Source organism: Phaethon lepturus, unplaced genomic scaffold (assembly GCF_000687285.1).
Source record: "Phaethon lepturus isolate BGI_N335 unplaced genomic scaffold, ASM68728v1 scaffold21940, whole genome shotgun sequence".
In the NCBI taxonomy this organism is placed as follows: domain Eukaryota; kingdom Metazoa; phylum Chordata; class Aves; order Phaethontiformes; family Phaethontidae; genus Phaethon; species Phaethon lepturus.
Window position 1 is genome coordinate 15,542 of NW_010514316.1, and position 5,469 is coordinate 21,010.

General features: G+C 39.0%; 1 long non-coding RNA gene across 1 annotated transcript in view; it reads left to right on the forward strand.

Annotated features, from left to right (window-relative positions):
- Window positions 1-2,975, forward strand: part of LOC104625183 — a 15,422-nt gene extending 12,447 nt beyond the window's left edge. Inside the window, exon 3 of the long non-coding RNA XR_738076.1 lies at window positions 2,862-2,975. This is a non-coding gene — a long non-coding RNA (uncharacterized LOC104625183). The remainder of the gene's footprint in view (window positions 1-2,861) is intronic.
- Window positions 2,976-5,469: the final 2,494 nt, after the last annotated feature.

A 5,469-nucleotide genomic window follows, 5' to 3' on the forward strand; every position in this document is an offset into this window, starting at 1 on the left:
AAAGAGTGTACCTCTGGACAACATATTTTTCCAAATGGCTTTGACAAAAAAAAACTTGTATTAAGAAGTTTTTGTTAAATATGCAGCTAAGTGGCTTAACTTATCTAAAAATTCCTAATAGGTTAGAAAGATACAGCTTCCCTATACTGACACTTTAGTAACTCATCTTTATTTTTATCATCCTTTATAATGAGTTTTATAATACTGTAATTATTGTCATCAATGTACTTGTAGCTTGAGGATCAAGGCTCACAGGTTTGATTCCTAGCATTGGTTCTACTACCTCTTTTATAAAAGGAGATACAGTGTTTGCCTATCTTCTAGTCATCTTATGAGGTAGTTTAATTTAATGAAAGATTGAATTCTTTAGCAGCTTGGACCCTTTTCTTGCACTATTTTCAAGAATCTGAAATGGCTTCACACATATCTTTGGGCTGTTTCCATATCCAGAAGCTCCTCTTGGTAAATTACTTTCTAGTAGTACCTTTTTGTGTGTTTTTAATTACTCCCTCGGTTCTTTCAGTTCCCTGTGGTTTGTGAAGTCTCTTGCAGGTTTTTGTATGTACTGGGATTTTTTTTTTTAAATCCTCAATACTTTTTTTTTTCCCCCTGTCCTTGAATGTGTGTGTTCTCAATGCTGTTTTTTGACCGCTGCAGTGTTTGTCTTAATGCTAAACAATAGTTGTTTTGAAAACTTCCAGAACAAATTTCAGAGTTGGGATATATAGTTTTGTCTCAAATAACCTTTGGAGGTTTTTTCGGTCCATCTTTCCATGCATAGGGGCATGCCCATATTTGTGCAATAACACCTGCAGGAAACCTGCTAAAAACCTGCAGAAACACCTGCTAAAACCTAGTTATGATCTAAAATGTTTTAGTACGTCACATAACATGCTGATAATGGAAAATACTATGAACATTGGATTTACTGATGATTTATACTTGGAATCAAAGAAGTTCATTTTAATTCTGAAAATATTTCAACTTTGTTTTTTGGCTTTGTTCGCTTTGCTGAAATGGGGCTATTGTTAAGCTATGAGCTTTAGCTGCTCATGTGGAGGTACCAAGTGTGTTGGTTTTGCTGGTATTTCAAAAATACTTTCTAAATGAAAATAACTAGTCTCTTTGTTTCTGTTTTTGTTTCTTTGTATATCAATTTTAGATAATTTCTGTTAGATGCAAAAGTAGGGTGATAGCTTTTTGAAGGTGAAGGGAAGGAAGACAACTCTTCTGCTAAAGAAAGACTTAACTTTGGTTGCTCACTAGTGGAGGAAGATCAGGCAGAATGGAGCAGCATTTCACTCGCATTGTTCAGAGGGTAGAGCTGCCTTTCACTCTTACCTTTTCTACCTTCTGCTACTTTTGCTATGGGATGAGGAATAAACTTGCTGATGCAAGGTCATTCTCTTATGGAGAAATGAAAGGAATTTAGTAAGAGAAGTCATCTACTTGCATGCATTTTCCTACTTCCTTCCTCCTGCTGGAAAAAAACTTTTCATTGATTTCTAGAGGAATTTTTTAAAATATTGTGGGGAAAAGAATACCTGCTTGATGTATTTGAAGAAATGTTGAAAAAATAAATTAATACCATTTCCCCCTTCCCCCTGCAAAGTGAATACATGTGTGTGTGTGTCTGTGTTACCCAGATGTTGCCATCTTCAAGGCCAAAAAGTGCTGCATTACACTCGTTTGGAAAGGGTTACTCTTTTCTACTGTACTGCATCTTGTCTTTATGAATGTCCTGAGTAGGTGTGGGTGTAAGGGTGGCTGCGTGAGATGGATTCTTGGGGACCCTCCCCTTGGCTCTTCCTATGAAGAGAAATGTTGAAAAATACGCACATGGTTGTCTCACAGGAAGGGTTTGGCATGAATAGTTACGGCCTTTTAGAGAGGGTCCTCAAAAGCCAGAGACCCAGGCATTTGCTCTCACAGAGGTGGTTTTTATTCCCCTGAAAGCATTTGGCTGAGGTATGTGAGGAGGATCGTACAGTCTCGCAGGTGTTCTTAATAGGAAAACAAAGCTGGCTACTAGCAGTGTCTGTGTCCTCTTACATTGCTGTGAGTAGAACCTAATAGTAAATTCCCCCTCGTATTTACTGTTTTTCTTGCTCTCTCTCTCTCCGAACTCTCAAGGTTATTCAGTTATTTTCCTCACAATTTCATTAGGAAATTTGCCAAAAACATCCTTTCTAGGCAGCTGTCTCTGGACCTTTGGAGGCCAGCACTAATGTGCTTCCAGTCTGTAGGGGGTGTTTGGCACGAAATTATGAACTAGGCCTTCAGCGCTTCGGGGGAGAGAGGGGAAGAGATCGCAAACATTTTACCACACCCAGGTGCAAATTTTTTGCTCATCTATGAGCATTCAGAGGTTTTCATCACATGTTGTACCTGCCTTGTCCTGGTACAAGGTCTGTTAACAGCAGCAAATTGTTGATGTGAGAGAATTACAATGGAAGAGCTATTTTTTTTCTGTTCACCAAATGTTGCTTTGAAGGAAAGCTTTTGTCTGTCTGAGGGGGAGCGACTCCAGCACTCTTAAAACTATTCAGGTATAATTTTTTAATGAGGCATTGATTTGTTGGGGTTTTTTTGTTGTTTGGTGGTGTTTTTTTTTTTAATCTTGAAGCTTGAAGGTGCTGTCTGCATGTGATACTTCATGTAAAATTGATTGAAATATTAAACGTTTTGCCAAAATTAATATTGGGAGGAGTTAAAAGGTATCAGAAAGAGCAGGAAACGCATTTCAGTGCTTGCTTTCATACCCCCGCTTAACAATATAGGCAACTGCTGGACCGTATGTACATACAATATATTTGTCAGACTAACTGCTTCTGGTGTTTGACTAAACTGTCTCCTTTCAGCCACCCACACAGAATATGCCTATGGGTCCGGGAGGGATGAGTCAGAGCGGCCCTCCCCCACCTCCGCGCTCGCACAACATGTCTTCAGATGGTATGGTAGGTGGGGGCCCGCCTGCACCACACATGCAGAACCAGATGAACGGCCAGATGCCTGGTAAGTTTTTCTCCTCTAAGACATTAACACCAGCGTTGCCTGGCAACTGAAACGACATGGGGGCTCAAGGGATACTAGATTGTTGATGACAAAACTGCTTTGAATGCCCCCGAGTACAAGCTCTCTTAGAGTTTGTTAGCTACAGAGCTACGTGACCTGTATTCAGTGTTTATCAGGCTGCCCTTGGGCTTTGATGTAGCTGACACACAGCATTCCTCTGATGAACAGAACTGGCTAAATTTAGTCTGTTTGAAGCGGCGCAGTACAGCTGGCTTTAGAAGGCTTATTGGGGAAAGGTATTGGCCTGTGGCTGAGTGAACACAAATCCTTCCATAAAAAGATAATGTGAAATACATTGTAGCTAAATAATTAGATAATCATAAAATAGATACATCTTAAAAAGGGTGTTTCGAACATGGGTAAACATTAAAAAAAAAAAAAATAAAAAAAGATCATTTTTATACAGAAAGTCATCCAGCTTCCAGTAATCCTCTGTGTTCTTTATTATTGAAGATGTGTTGAATCGTTAAGGGATTTGTGAAGAAATGGCCTGCAGATTATTGTTCTAGGTGTAAATTTTAAGTCAGTTTTTATGCCATCCTGTTTTGTAATAAAAGGAAAAGTGCATGGGAAGTCAGAAACAAAGCGGTGAAACAAGATGATAAAATTCCACATTGTACCTACCACTGCTGGATTTGGCGTAACTATTCCCTTTAGCAGTCAGATCAGAATGGAGTAGGCCCTGGAAAAGCTTGCTTCTTTATATAGGGGCTGTTTTCCAGAATTTCTGCTCATAAAGTCATACTGCCTATTTCATGTGAATTGGCTTTCAGCTTACAGTTGCATTCCCAGGATTGCTTTTGTTCAGGACCCCTTCATTCTTTTTTTATGTGGAGGAACTTTTCCTATAGAAGCTCTTCAAGGTACTGATTCTTCCAAGAAAGGAAACTTCTATCAAAGGATCTTTGAAAATTCATCTCGGTGGTCACAAGGATAAGCTCCATAACAGCAAACACAGTAAATAACTATGCAAAACTTAATAGGAAGTAAGCAATATGATGATTGCTGCAGTGCCTTAATTTCTGTGCAAATCTTGATTAAAATGAACCTGGTAGTGTTAGTGACAGCTTTTCTGAGAAGTGTAGCTGAATAGCCTCCAGAGGCCGTGTGTAAAAAGTGTAATAAAAGATCTAGAGAAGAAGTTAAGTTTCATCATACATGTTGGTCATGGCCTGCATTTGGAAGTGGAAAGAGCAATATATGCTGCTCCCTAAGTAGGGCAGCAATATTCTGGTTGTGGAGTCCTCTATCCATCTAAGATCCATCAGCTCCCATGGAGAATAGCATTGCCTCTCACAAATCAGTCTCTTTGACCCTCTAGTGTAATCATATTATTGTTATTATAATGATCTTTTCCAAGGAGAAGGATTACTAAGTCACAATGTGAGCATAATGACTTCACTGCAGAGCCACAGGGGAGAAAAGTCACTCCTTAAACATACATATTTTGTAATTAGATAGAATAAGAAAAGAGCTCTTATGAAAATATGTGAAAGGTAAATAGGTTTGTTTTTGTATTCACCTAGACAGATGCTCAAATACAGTTCCAACTAAGCTTTAATTTAGCCTTTCTTCCAACATATTCCCTTTTTTGCATGTCTGTTCCTTCCCTTCTCTGTTTAAGGTTGTCTCTGAGGATGTGAAGATAAACAGCTTAGGATGAGGGCATCTCTCATATCGGAAAGACATGCTAAAATCTTTTCATAGTTAGGCATTGGAGAAGGGGAAACAGAATAATCTTGTGAAGTGGATAGCTGAATGATTATTTTCTTTTCTAAGTGTTTGCTAGTTTGCCTGCATATGAGCCTTTGTGTATTTCATAGACATGTATTTGTAATCATTTCTGCAGTGTATGCATTTGCTTTCTGTTTATAGGGCACTTACTCTAAAGCTATGTAGACACTTTGTAATAGAAGCTAGATACAAAACCCAAAATATCTGAAGAGATGATCTGTCAAAAAAATAAAGTCACTAACTGAGAGACTCCGGGGTCAACAACCACGAGTTGACCAGTCTGGAAGAAATAAAATGCAGGCTCTTAAAAATACCAGATAAGGATTTCTGGAAGGCTTTGTCTGGGTAGAGGCTTCCACAGGGCTGAGTATGGGTGGAAGGGTTGATGGGAGGATTAAAAGAACTGCGTAGTGATGATCAGGGCATAAGTTGATTTCAAGTTCTGCCATAGACCTGTCCCATTACCTAATGAGCAAAGGATGATTTTTCTCCTACCTGTGTTCTGGTTAATAAAGGACATGAAGTACTGCTGAGGCTCTTAATTGCATCCCCTGATAAATGAGTGTCTGTATCCTCTTAAAAGGCAAGGCAGTCATGACAAGCCTTTCTCAGCCTATGCTGGAATTGAGTGTTAGCTGTACCTGTGACAGATTATGGCTT